This window comes from Phasianus colchicus, chromosome 2 (genome assembly GCF_987193195.1).
Source record: "Phasianus colchicus chromosome 2, bPhaCol1.hap1.1, whole genome shotgun sequence".
Classification (NCBI taxonomy): domain Eukaryota; kingdom Metazoa; phylum Chordata; class Aves; order Galliformes; family Phasianidae; genus Phasianus; species Phasianus colchicus.
The window spans coordinates 14540894-14555823 of NC_143437.1; the positions used below are offsets into that span (position 1 = coordinate 14540894).

Sequence of the window (14930 nt, forward strand, 5' to 3'; positions counted from 1 at the left end):
AGCACAGCTGTTGCTCACAATGCACTGTCTGAGCTGGGTTCTAATCCCAGCTGCTGATGATGACAAGGGGCCCCATGGCAATCACAGCTATGTTAGCATCAGTGGAGCAAGCAGAAATCAAATGAATGCCTGCAGTAACCAGAAAGGATCTCGCAGGGAAGCACAAGACTTGTGTTCTGATATGCTGGTTTCTCTGCCAGTACTGCATCAGCTTTGTATGTTGAGGAGAGGGGGAGAAGGAATGGGAGGGAGCCAGAGCTCACAGGCCCTGTGTGGTTGCAGATTTTTGGATCATCTTCTTCATCATGTGTTTGTGGTGGTGATAATTCCCATGACCTTGGGATTTTGCTATGAAAGGAAAGATTTAAAAATTACTCTCATTTATTTATAATTATAAATAGTAATAAAAACTGAGGCAGTTTCTGGGACCAGTAAATCCCTCACAGCAGGATTCCCCTTTGACACTGATCTCTGTTCCAAGACACCCTTCAGTCCTTTTCCAGCAGTAAATTCTCCCTCCTCCGAACAGCAACCCTGTTTCTCCCTGTAGCTCCGTGGCAGCATAATGAATGGTCCATGGTGTTGATCCTACAGTCTCTCCCATCCCACGCCTACCTACACTGTTGCCACAATATCAAAATTAATCTCTAAATTAGCTTCAGATAAATTACACCCAAGCATGCTATTTCTGTATGTTTCCAAACAAAGCATGTGCTTTCTTGGAATTTTAAGGCAAGTAACGTAGTCTGAATGTGGCAAAACTTAACAGAATCAGCAAGTACTGACTTTTATGATTGAAAACTATATTAGCGTGAGTAATTGTGGCCAAGATCTGGTGATCTAGATCTGGAAGGAAGATAAAGATAATTTGCTTCTTAATGTGATCTGATATTTCTTAACATCTGACTTCTAGGAATAAATCTCATGTCATAAAACCACAAAGTTATGATGAGAAAAATAGCATGGAAGTTCTACAAAAAGTTATTTTCTCTTTTTTTCTCTTTCCTCTCCTTGCCAAAATCTTGTGATAATTTTTGTATTACAAAATATTATTATAATTATTAGCAATATAGATCTAATACTTGCCTGGAAAATAATTTCCTCCTTTATTCTATGAAGAAAAAAAAAAGGAATTGGTTCTAAATGCCTTGTTCCAGAATTATTGTTGTTTTAGCAAGTGTACTGCTGATACGTATGTGCAAGCTATACTGATTAACAACAGGAGAGAATCTGTCCATTTAGTGGTGGTTTGGTCTTTTTGGATGAGTTTTGTTATGAGTGAAAGTTAAATAATAGTATTGATAAGGTCAAACCATTGTATAAGCATTTTCCTTTTTTCCATGCCTCCAGATTTGTTAATACCTGGAATGTTTGCACTGTTGTCACAATAAGAAAATGTACCAAAGAGGGTAGATTTACCCAAAAAAGAAAGGATGAGGAGGACACTCCTCCCTGGAATTTATATATTTTGAGTTTATCAGCTTTCATTTTTCATTGTTTTTCTTTAATCCAAACACCCTTGGTATTAACTTAAATTAATATCCTTTTAAACATCAGTCAACTCTGAGCCAGAACAGGAGCCTGCCCTTAGATTTTAGCCTCAAGCACATCATCAAGTTACCAGTCATCAGCTGAGTTGTAGCAACCGATCACACATGTTTTCTTAGACTGATGCTTACAATTAATGTGAATGGAACTGTATGTACAACCTCCCTAGTGAGAACTGGACTGTTTGACCAATTTAAAAATACTTTTTATTTTGTTCATTTTACTCTGGAGACATACTTGCTTTTATTCCAATGGAAACGAAAGAGCTAAACTTGGTCAAAGTTTAAATTTGCTATTAATGTTACGTTATATTTTCAGAAATTTAATCAAGCCTAAGTTCACTCAAGGAATTCAGTTCCTCTTAATAGGCTAGCACCCTCCTTCTCTATGTTCTTCATTGACAAATTGTGTCTCTTTTTAGTTGGGAGAATTAGAATTAACCTCCTGTTCATCAGAATCCAGGCTTATACTGAGTTAAGGCAGCACAACCTCATGCAGTCTTAGAACTGGCTTTAGAAGAGAACAGTTCTAAGCCATTTTATTTGCTGTCTCTTAGTATCTATCTATCTAGAGATAGAAGCTTGCTTTTATATGTGGAGTTCTGATTTTAACGTCTTCCCCCATCAAAAATATGGAAAGTGATGGATTGGGTTGGATTAATTTTAATGTGACTGAAATGCTTTGCCTTTTTTAGATTGCCAGCTCCTGAAAAAGGCTGTTTCTGTGGCTGTGCAGAGTGATTTTAATAGAGCACTGAGTGGGACTGTCTAATGTTGTACATTCAGGGCCTTCCAGAAATTCTGTAAAATTGTCTAGGCATTTAGACATGCTCAGTATTATAGCAACATCCATGGAATAATAAATATTGTTTTTTGAAATCAAGGAAGTCAGTCAGTCAGTGGAGTCTGTGAATGGAAGAAGGGGAATTTGCTCCGTATAGCTGTGTAAACACAGATCCCTCTGCATATAACTCAAAAGAAGACTTTGCTGCTTAACATGTGCACCTCTGAAATCTTACATCATATGTCTTCAGTGTTTCCTCTATAAAAGGGTCAGAAAGTTCTGTGAGAGCTGTTTGCTTGAAATAAGTTATTCAGTACTGCATCCATCTAATCCAAAACTTTTCCATCAACACTAGACCAAAGTTTCCTGTTCATTGGTTTTCTGTGGTCTGCCTTCTTACTCACCGTAACCTCTTGACTGCCAGGTCACATGTGACTTGTAAGTTCAGACCTGTGTTTGATTGTAAGATGAGCTTCTAAAATCCTTAATTTAGATAGTAATTCCTTTGGGAAAGACTGAAATAAAAGTTTAAAAACAAAATGTTAATTAAAAAGCTCATTTGACTACTATTTAAAAAATGCCTAGTTTCGTCTGAAAAAACCCAGCTTTTTTTCATCTTATAACATTCTAGTGGGATCAGGGACACACTTACTGTATTATTTTTGGCCTTTTCATAATGGCTTTAACTGTCTTATCTCAGCCAAATTTGTGTCAAAAGGGGTCAAAAAGGAGGATATAGTAGCCACACTAAGAAGGTCATTTTTGCTTAATAGGTTGGGTGTGCTCGTTTAAACCCTGGGGCTTAGTATCTAAAGAACATTTGATTAGCTTGGATCAAGTACAAGTGCTTCTATACTGGAAACTAATCCTGATAGATTTTACAGGATGTTTCAAGTTACTAAAACATAAAACTCTGGATGATGACAAGTTAGAGGGAAGGAGGACCCTGCTGAGCTTGCCTCTGGAAGAAATGTCAGGCTCATAACGACTCATTTACTTTAAGGAGGATGAGTGAGAGGGCGTTGGGACACTGACTAAGGCCGACAGACCCTTGATGGCTGGGGAGATGGGAGTTGCACACTGTTTCCATTATGTTAATGTCAACTTAAAAACATAAATGTCAATTGTTTTTTTAACTCTCTCTGCTCCACATAACCTTCTAGCAGCTAAATCCAAATAATAGCATAGCTGCCATATTCCCCCTCCCTGAACTCAGTGCAGCACCCATCTTCAAAATGAAATATTGGTGGAGGCTATAAAAATATTTCTCTGACTTCCACTGAGAGTTTCTTGAGACTGGGAGTGATTGTTTTAAGGGCGATGTTAGAAACAGTGCGATAACCAAGGGAGAAAGGTCATCGGAGTTGAAAGAGAGGTGGCTGAAGTACAGGTGGTCAAACAGCCCCAGGGGTTGAGTGCGAAAAAGACAGGTGTAGACCAGGATCAAACTGCATTTTGTCCACATGGTTCTTTCTGAGGAACCTGTATTTGAGTCTTCTCCTCTGGGGAACTGAGAAGAACTTTCTGTTTTTAAATGTCATCAGTAATGATGTCCTGATGCAAACAAGCTACTGGAGAATGAGTTTCAGTCTTGGTTTATATATCATTTTAAATCTTTGAAGAATTGATTTTCACTGTTTGTTTTTCTACCATTTGATTTGTAATAATTCACCATTAAATAACTTTTCTGGAGATAGTGAGCCAAATGCTTGCTCAGAGAATTTTCTGCACAGGCGCTTCTACTCCTACTTTCTCTATGCTGATTTCTTAGCCAAACAGATAGAATGATAAAAGTCAAACAGAAGAAAACACAGGCAGATTCCTAATTCTGTTTATCCCAGATTTGGAAAGAGCAAAGATCCATCAGCTGTGAGATTTGTGAAGCTGGTTTCACAGGAACAAAAGTCATGTGAAAGATGATGTTCCCTTTGTGCTTGAATAAGAACATTAGCAACCTGCTCCTTGAAAATTCAGGTCTGATTTCTGCTTTTTGCATTAAAATAGCTGTAAGACGTTACACAGAATTCATTAAGTTGGTTGCAAGTCTTGCACTGATCTCAGTTGAAGGTTCAGGCCCTAGTGAGATTAACAACATAAACAATGTCTCTAAGAATAAATGCCAAGAAAACAGAAAATGTGGACTACATTTCTGACTTTGACTTAGGTCAGGAAGAAAGAAAACAACAGGGATGCTGTTTTTTTTCACAGAGAAGTGGATAAGAAGCACAAGTGTGAAATCAGTTGTGTATTTCTTCTCTATTTTTGTTTGTTGGAAAGCAGTGAGAACTTTTTCACTATTTCACCATGAGTAATAGAGGGCTGACCCCCAAAAACTGAGTTTTAACTCCTAGCTTTCTGATAAACCTTTTATGTGACCTTGAGCAAGTGATTTTGACAGTTTTAACCTCGTTTGTCTTTACTGGCAAGTAGAGGAGAGGAAGTCTTTTGTTGTTGTTATTAGCGTTAGACTTTTTTTTTTTTTCTTATCTAGTACTAGTCACCAGTAAAACAGTGAACTACTTTTTCTAAGTTACTTTCCAGAGAGCAAAGGGAGATGGGTGTGTACAGAGACATCCTATCCCATCTCATGAACGGGATGAGTTGCTATTTGAAATGCACCTGTCACCACCGAGAGTACAGGTAGTCTTTATGACCAGCTCTTAGTGCCTGGTTTTCACATGGCAGTTTCTAGGCATGGGCTGACTGAGTACAACACATAGCATATCTGAGGTCCTGCTTTACTTGTTTTTATTTCTACTGTGGAATATTACCTGGAAGCAATGATATCATGGGAAGGTAAGAAGACCCTGGCTGGCCTGCTCCTAAAACTCCTAAAGCTTTCTGGGATCAGTAATAGAGGATCAGTTTTTGTATGAATCCCTCATTAAAATTTTACTTTGAATGTTCACTCATAGCATTTGCAGAACTTGGGAAAAAAATGGCTAAGCTAGGTTGGATGGGGCCTTGGGCAACCTGTTCTTGTGCCTGATTTAGTCATTGGCTGTCAACAAATTTGGAACTAGATGGTTTCAAAGGAGGGAGTTGGAGCTAGATCATCTTTGAGGTTCCTTTCAACCCAAACCATTCTATGATAATTAAAAAAAAAAACAAACAAAAAAACAAACAAACAAAAAAAACTGGAAAAACAAAAAGCAACAAAACCAACCCAACACTGGAAATTGGTAATTTGCAACTCTTTTAGGGTATATGTACAGTGTGACGTGTTTCAACTAAGCCCAGACCTGTTTCCCTTTCTGTGTAGAAATCACGTCAAAAAATGGTTTGGCACAAATCAAAGTGAAAGCATGAAATGGGCAACCAATTGGCATTCACTTTTATTCAAGTAGGTATGAATAGACTTGCTGTTTTCAGGACTGCTTTTCTGAAGAGAACACATGGTGGTGAAAGAGAAGAACGTTTCTGTGAAAAAATAGGAATTAGGTCATACAGTGACTACCAGAAACTTTATTGACCAAAGATGCTGAATGATGCGGTGGGGCTGCAGAACTGCAAATGCCTTGTGTTCAGTGGTCTGGGATTTCACCCGTCTCAGCCCATGTAGCTACATAGTTGTATCAGCTTTTGTTTTGAGAATATTTATGATTGTGACAGTGGAAATCTTAAAAACAAACAAACAAATCAGCAGAAATTCTAAGCTGGGATATTCTTTTGTATGCATGTATGTGTATTATTTCTGGCTACCGTGGAATTTTTCCTATTAAATTTGGCTTTGTTAGATGATAGTATTGCTTTGGTCAAACCAACGACATTTGCAGACCTGGGCTGCACAGACCATTACTGAGGTGAACAGAGGGGTTTTTAACAAATAACCTCATTAAGCTGTTATGCTTTTTTTCTCAGGAAGAAAATATTCAGTATGCAGTTTCGTAGTTCTCTGGGCTCCTCCAACAGTGTAATTTGCCCAGCTTTTCACAAGCTACTTTTCTTGTCACGTGTTCAGTGCTGTTTATCACACATACGTTACTGACAGTAATTTTAATTTAGAAAACCAAATGTAATAAATTCAGTAGATTAGTATTTGGCCAGGATTGAGTGCTGAAATTGTTCGATTGACTATTGTGGAAAACACATCAGCCAACCTCATCTCTGACCAGAGAGCAGTGGTTCCATCCCCTTACAAACAAAGCCTTTGTTATGTTTTTCTAGCTCTATGACTCTGGTCTCTGCTGTGCATTTGTTTCCAAAGCAAAACAAAGAATTTATAATCTTTGGCAGACTGAATATTTCAACTTGGATTTTCCTGTTATACAATTTACTGGCTAGATGACTGAACTTAAGATATTACCTTGCTTCATAAGAACAGTGTGTTTTCAGATTCATTTGGCCCTTTTTGTTTCTGATGAGGTTTTACACAAGAGCGAACTCTAAAGCATAGTCTGAGAATCAGGGGTTCAGTGTGCTACACCATACTTTATGCTAGAGGATTCACATCTGCTAACATTTGGAGTCAAAGTTTGGGTTGTATCATTGTTATATATTAAAGAAAAAAAGAGCTGCTTTTTAAATGGTAAGTTTGGGAAAAATGCTATTTTTATTTGACATTTTCACATAAGATTATGTATGCATATATACACATATATAATCCTGTGTATATATGTATGATACTATGTGTTTATACAGAAGCTATTCCAAAAGTAATGCCTCTTATTTTATTATGTTGGGCCACGACATCAGAGATGGATATTTCAGTTGGTGAAATGGCAGTCAAGGGTGAATCCTCCCACCAGTAGCCAATATGCTGTCACATATTGCTGCTGTGCAACAGATGGCAGCAGCAGGGCAGTCTGACAAGATGGCGTCTGACGTGGAGTTGTGTAACTGAATTCCTCCATGTGAAAAATATCACACTTACTGACATTTGCTGACACTTGCTGAACGTTTATAGAGACCAAACAGTGGATGTGAGCACAGTGAGGTGGTGGGTGGTGCATTTTAGTAGTGGCAACAGTGACAGTGGTTCGCTTCTACTACTGCAGCTTTTTATGAGTGCTGGTATGCAGACTCGTGTTCATTGCTGTGAAAATGCGTGGCTTAATGGTGGTGACTATGTGGAAAAATAGCGTTTTGTAGCTGAGTGTTTATCAAACTGCGCTACTGTGCTCTTTGGATCTGCTATAGTTTCTGCAGAAATAAATAGAAAACATTAGTTTTGGAGCAGCCTACATCTATGTATATATGTGTGTGTGTGTGTGTATATATATATACACAAACACTTTTCCTATATACATCACAGTCCCTATTATTTTATTGTAGAAAATATCTTCCTCTTTTAAAAACATAAGCATTCACAAATGTATGATTTATAGTGACTATGAGGAAGCTGCAGAGAGGTACGGATAATCAGCATCTCGTACAGGCTTTGAATGTTTTAAGTACGTTTTGCTATTGCTTTTCTCCTGGTTATTTGTAAGATGTCTAGATCTCAATTTAATGAAAAAAATGATACAGGCAACAAAGATTTCATTTATCCATCCTGGTTTTTCACCAAACTGACATTGGCGTGGAGGGGAGGATGGATACCTTTGTGCTGTGGAGACAGTCTGGAAGTCCCATCATATTGCAGAGTATGTACTAGGGAGAGGTTTTAGCTTTACAGTATAACCAGTATAACCCTCGTTATTCCTTACTTTTCCAATGAATCATGTGATATCAAGTTTTAATTTTCTTTTTTCTTTTTTTTTTTTTTTAGTTTCCAGAAATTGAAGGCAACATTCAAAGAAGCCTGACAGAGAAATGTAGGAGAAGATTAAATGACTCTAAGGTAACAGGCTGTTTTCTGTTTGCTTCTCATCCTTTACCAGTTCAAACTGTGTGATCTATTAACTGCATTATCATTGACCATGACTGAGTCTTCAGAAAATCAGCTTTTAATTTAAGAAGTGGGTACACTGCCCAGATGAGGACTGTTCCAGTATTAGGTTTGAAAAATGACCACTAAATGGCTCTTAGTTTTTTTATGAATAATCGTGGGATTAATATATAAAGTTGAATGTTGAACAAGCAAGAGGAAGTGAAAATGGAAGGAATGACACTTCTTTACAGGTTTCTCTGCCAACAAATTTTCCTCTCTGAGCACTGTTTGGACATTTTGTAATCATTATTTGTTTTATTTTAGTGTTTGAGGATATCAAGACCCTGACCAAGACAGGGGATTTGTTATGCATTACAATCTGCATATGTAGGGACAGTTCTGCTCATACAACATGTGAAGTGTAGGAACAGAAATAAAGACACATAAAGGTGTTATTTGTTTCCACAGAGTGATGGAAAAGGTTAAGCAGTAGGTCAATAGTATACCCAAGAGAAAAGCCCAGGTGTGTTGACTCTTGGTCTTGTGTCCTGCTTATTTCACTTTGCTTTCTTTAGCAAGAAAATAGAAGCCAAAATGCTGCAATCATTGAGTGGGGAATGAATGGGAAAGAAGCAGAGAAAAAAAACATGTTAGTCTTCTTACATCTGCCATAATCATAATTTGTCTCTAGAATGGACAAAGTGGCCTGTGCAGTGTTTGTTTATTGAATTTTACTCTTCGCCCAAAGTTATTAGTGAGTCCTGACTGTGAATTCTCCCTCTATTTCATCATTTCTCTCTGCATAATCATAATACTTTTGTTTTATAACTTTCTAGTGATGAGCAGTATATATGCCCAGTAACAATCTGTGAAACTAGGCAAATTCAGCATCTTGTGCATCATTAAGTGGTAAAGTGATGGAAATTTAAAGTTAGGCAAATCAACTTTTCAAGCGGGGTTGCAGAAATGTTCTGTCCATTCTCCTGAAGCCTTTACACACTGATACATACACAATGGTTGCAATAACCTTTTATTAAAACTCTTTTTCCATTTCTGACAGTGAACAGCGCTATGGCATCTGCAGCATTCTTTGTGGAAATGGGTAAAGCATACTATGCCTGTGGCAATCAAGCTAAGTGCCCGCCACTTCCAAAGATACTTGTGGCAACTGCTGCATGGGTAACAATTAACATGTTTAGAGTATGATGGGAGTGTTGGACTCTGAGCCATTCTCCTGAACAGCGAGCTGATTTAACTTTTAGAAGTTACTGCTGAGACACAGATTTATGCATTATAGGAATTTGTATGTTAATATGTAAGTGCTTAATGCAGATTGGTTTCCTCTGAAGGAACAGGAATGATCAGATTTCCTCTTTATTGATGGTTGAACTGGAGCCACTGAAAGGTTTCTTGATTTGTTCACTCAGACAGCCAAGACGAAATATGGGATTCCCAATTTGTTGTTCTAGTGATGGGTGGAGGCTGTTTCCATTCCTAAACAGTAATGTCTGTCCTAAACCATTAAAGAACACTCCTTCTTATTTCATATTCCATACTAGAACAAATAGTACTTATCTAACCCTAGCTGTAAAGCTATAAATTTAATATACGAGGTCATTTATAGGGGAAGAGAATTAGTGTCAAAATATAAGAATCTACACAAGGAGAAAACAGAGGAGGCATAGATAACATAATCCCTATGACTTGTCGCCATATGTGATTTGTGTGGAAGCAGTTGCACTGAGATCAGAAAGAAATCTGTTGCTTTTGGCAAACCTGGTAACTCTACAGCTCAGTAGTTATTAGGGCCCCTGTGTGATGCTTTCTGAGCCTTCGACTTACCTTAAAGACTTCCTGTTTTACAGCTTTCAGTCCTGTCAAATGTATGCCTTGGTATGGTTCAGTTCCATTGTTATAATGATTTCAAGATTTACAGTGACCAGCTAAAAGATTAAAAGATAGTAGAACTGCAAACGTGAAGATGAATGTAATCTAGAAAGGGAATTAGAATACTACAGAAGTAAATTTCCAACTGGCTGTTGATTTGGCAGTATTTTAGGTACTCTGTTTTCTAGAGCTGTCCTTCTAGTCAGCCTATTCTCCCTAGTTAGCACTTAAAACCCCTTTTCCTTCTGTCAGCTAGCTGTTGTAATGCAGCATGATTTAAAACAATTACTGGAGAAGAGAGAAATTGTCAAATTAAATTTGTCAGATTTGAAAAATCTCACGGAAGTAATTCTTACAGAAGTAACTAGAATATATGATGTATGAAGCTCCTCTGTACTAGGTGTTGTACAGACTTACAGAGCACAAAGAGATGGTCTGTTTTTTGATAGCTACTGTAAGTAACGCTAATCAAAAAAGGAAAAAACTGTCTCTGGTTTTAGTCATGAACCCATAGAGATCAGTTTAAAGATAGCAAGGAAAATTACAGCTGTGTTCCTGAGGAGGGAGAGACTTGAAAATAAACCATTATTTTCAAAAATGAGTAACAGGCAAAAAATTGCAGCACAGGAAGTTCCATACAAATATGAGGAAGAACTTATTTACTGTGAGGTTGACAGAGCTCTGCAATGTGCTGCACAGAGAGGTTGTGGAGTCTCCTTCTCTGAGGATATTCAAGACTCACCTGTATGCTTTCCTCTGCAAACTGCTTCAGGGAACCTTCTTTGATGGGGGAGTTGAACTTGGTGAACCCCAGCGATTGCTATCAATGCCTACAATTCTGTCATTCTGTGGAAAGGATTTGACAATATAAGGTCTTCCAGAGACAACAATGCTGGGAAACACTATAAAATCTTCCTCTTTATTGATCTTTTCAGTATTGACAATGTCCTTCAATCTCTATCCAGCTTGCATCATACCAAATAACAATAAAAAGCTGTGAAATAAGTTGATCTGAAAATCGTGGATCAATGCACTTGATAAGAAACAATGCCAAAGCAGAATTCTTAATTCCAAAGACAAGGCAGATAGACACAGAGAATTTTCTATGGGCAATGTGAGTGTTCTCAATTTTCTCTGATTTTCATGCATCAGTGTCCTCATGTGCTACTGAAATGTGGCACCATAGAGTAGAAAGATCAAGTAAATAATACAAAGTACAGAAGAATTAGTTTTCATCAGCAGTTCTTGAGATGTGGGGCAGCACACTGTCTACAGGTCCAGCTTTCTTCCCTGAGTAACATAATAAGAATCTCAAAGAAACAGATACAGACATGGTTAGAGTTCCTTATGCTTGAAAGAAAATACTAACAAGACAGAGAGACAATGGGCAAAGCAAACCAGGACAGGTATGTAACACTTGTGCAAGCTCTGTGCTAGAACTAATATAAATGTTAAAACATGAGAATTTCTGGTGAAATACAAACTGAAAAGACAAGAAAATTGGAAAAGATATGCCCTTCCATGCAGTATTGTTCTCCATTGTTAACTCACAATGCAACACAACTCTAGAACTGACTTAAGCAGCATTTGGACAACTCTTTTCTCCCTAAGCCACAAGTGATGACTGGTGTAGTTGATTTAAATTCATGACTTACTGTTCCTTGTTAGGATACAGATTCCAGCCTTCCAGGCAGTATTTTTGGTAAAAGAACAGGCTCCAAAATTATGACTTATAATTCCTCTATGTGATGATAGTTACACTGTCTTACTGGACTTTAGAAAGGAAAAAAACAACCCAGAATTACAGCTTTTCTAAGTTATCTAGTCTTAAATAGGACATATGAGAAGGGAAACCTTGGTTCTGATGAAATGAGTGGGAATGTTGCTATTGTCTTGCAAAAGGCCAAGATTTTACTCAGGCTTCAACAGCAGGTAAGTCTGAAAGGGAATGTAGAGTACCTCCAGTTCAGCTTTGAGGGCATGGTAAGCTGGGCATACTTCAGTATTTTTTCTTAAGCCACTGGAAAGATGAAAGAGCTTCAGACTGTTTTGGAAAGTGGAATTATGACTTAAATGTCCTAAAATAAAGTGTGAATGGATGAATGAAATAATGGACTAGTTCATAAACTTGCATAAACTCCATGTGGTCTCCTTTAGTGTCATGTCACCTTTTCCCTTTCACCGGCAGGTTTTGTTGTTACATATAGTTAATAGTTTAATTAAGGAAGCATAAATTTAACATGAAAATTTTACTGGCCTCTCTCTCACATTCATGGGATAAGTGAAGAGATATCTATCTGACCTGGCCCTATGACATGTGCAGCCAGTCAAGTCAAAGATCTTGCTCTATAGAACAGTTGTTTAGACAGCAATTCACAAGATTTACACAGGAAAGAGATTAGATTGGACACTGAACCACATGATCTCCCTTATTTGTCTTGAGGTTGGAAGGAGAAAAAAAACATTTACTAACAGATACAGGACTGGACAGGACCTGAGTTGACAGCCTTCCTCTTCCACAGAAATAATTGCATGTGTAGCTATTTGCCTCTACTTGTACAGCAAAAAGATACTTCTGACTGTGCTGCTGGATTTGATGCAAGCATGGGCTCTCAAAGTTGCTGGTTCAATAACTTTTGAACTCCGTTGAGGTTCTTCAAGGGATGTTAAAGTAGCTTTGGAAAAAAACAGCTTATTTCTGTTATTTTTGGGAGAACAGAGCTTCGGTGGCAGCAAACATACTGTAATAGGTGGAGATTTTTTGAATTGTGTCAGAAAAAAAAAGAAGAGAAATCTGTTTTGAACTGTTATTAGTTGTCACTGTCCAATTGAAAGGTCAAATCTGATGTTCTTGCTCAAGCAAAATCTTTCTCAAAGCCAATGGAATTTTGCCTGAGAAAACATTGAAGAGAAGGATGCGCAAATGTCAGCAATGGGACTGTATTTGAACTGTATTCAGACACTAGCTAAGAGAGTTCCAGAATAAGCTCTAAATGTAGAAAGAAGGCTACTTTTAAAAAGGGTACTTTTATATAGGAAATATGGAGTGATATCCTCCATTTACAAATTCATCAGAATGAGAAGCATGTGTCTGTAATTCATGGCTCTGCTCCTGTGGTTATAGAGATGCCAGTTATCAAAGTGTTTCCAAATAAATCTAAAGTCAGTCTAAATGCTACTCTAGTGTGAGCCAGCTGGCTGTCCACATCCTGACCCTGTTCTCTACTCCTAAGCAGGTGGTATAAAGATGGCTTTCAATTCAGACCTGTTCATAATACCTATGTAGCCATATTTTTTGAACATGCATGAAGCAGCATGCATAGTTATAGTGCAATTAGTAATGTACCATGCAGCAACCAAGAAGTGCTGGTAGAAACAGGATTTCATATGTGTATCAGCCACATATGCATCCCTATTGCATGTCTCTTCTCATCCTGAGCTAAGTCGCACATCAAAACTTGCCTCCTGCATTCTGGTCTCTTCTTTCTAGTACTTTCCTATAACATTTATAAGAAGATAATTCTATGTGTGAATGCTCAAGCACAGGCTGAAACACTTACTGTTTCTGTGTAATGTTCTTAATTCAACCTTTGTAGATTTGGTCTAAGTATCTAATCATTGGATAGAAATAGTACATTTTTGTTGACAACATGCACAGTGTAGTGTACTAAATTAAATACTAAAATTTTAACAAAAACTTCTCACATAAGTTGTTCTGTGAGGAAAATGTCAAAGACGTTCACAAGTCCTCTCAAAAGAATCTGAGAATATCTCAAGCTACTCACAAACAAAAGAAGAGAAATTGAGATTTTCCAAGAAAATTATTTTATTGTTCAGCTCTATTCCTATCCAAAAGGTGAACAGTCGCTTCCTGCTTTCCAATTTTAATTTATAAGCAGGGAAGTACACAGACTAATGCATTGCTTGTGGATACTCTGGCTCAGAGCAATGTCTCTGTGAGGTAGGATCAAATGTTTGCAAGTCTATGGAGGTCTTTTGATAACAGTGAGTCCTAGATGTTGACAGCTTATACTGGTATTTTATCTGCTCCAGTTACACTGGCAAGTGTGAGGGATGGAGGTGAAAGTATATGGAGAGGTTCATAACTCTTAAAATAATATTAACCTTAATGATATATTAAATATTGGAGAGATTAAACCAGGTATCAGCTATTTTTGCAGTAAGTCATGACATATTCTTTATACACAGACTATTTCCATTTACTGATTACTTGAAGGCAGGATAAGGTAGAGTAAGTAAATAGTACTCCTTTACATCAAAAGACAGAAGCAGTTCAGGCTCTTCACTCTATTGAGAAGTGGCTTGCTCATGGCATACGGTTTTCTATGCTGTCAAAAGAGCGCACTGTGGAGTTTTATCTACTTGACAGATGAAGGTGTAACAAGAGCCAACCACTAGAAAAAGGAGGATCCAATGAGAGCAGGGATAAGGCTGCATTTGTAACAATGAGGGCATTTAACAACTTTGGAAAAATTTGTCCAGAAACATGGACTGAAAGTCTTTAAATCAAGAATGGATGTCTTTCTGATGACCGCGCTTGTTGCTGTAGCAGGAGTTATAGGCTTGATGCAGGAATAACTGGGTGAAATTCCATGGCTTGTGTCATCCAGAAAGCCAGTGGATGATTACATTTGGTCTCTAGAGGCCTGCTAGTCCCTGCAAAGCATTCAGCTGTATTTCTTTTTTCAGCGTGTATGGAAGAGGAAAAATAACATTTCTTATATCTGGACAATAGATGACAAGTGGTTTCCACTGGAGCTACAGATCAGATTTCTTTTAATTTTCCAGGCAGTGCACTAGTTTGTCAGGGAATAAAGAAATTGCCTGAGGATTCTTTTCTTTTTTTTAAATTTGTAGCTTTCCCCCTTCTCCCGCTTCT

The 14930-nt window shown here is 37.7% G+C and overlaps 1 long non-coding RNA gene across 1 annotated transcript in view; it reads left to right on the forward strand.

Annotated features, from left to right (window-relative positions):
- The window catches only part of LOC149918854 (uncharacterized), a 44049-nt gene that overhangs the window by 6929 nt on the left and 22190 nt on the right, over positions 1–14930 (forward strand). Inside the window, exon 2 of the long non-coding RNA XR_016463980.1 lies at positions 8042–8113. This is a non-coding gene — a long non-coding RNA (uncharacterized LOC149918854). The remainder of the gene's footprint in view (positions 1–8041; positions 8114–14930) is intronic.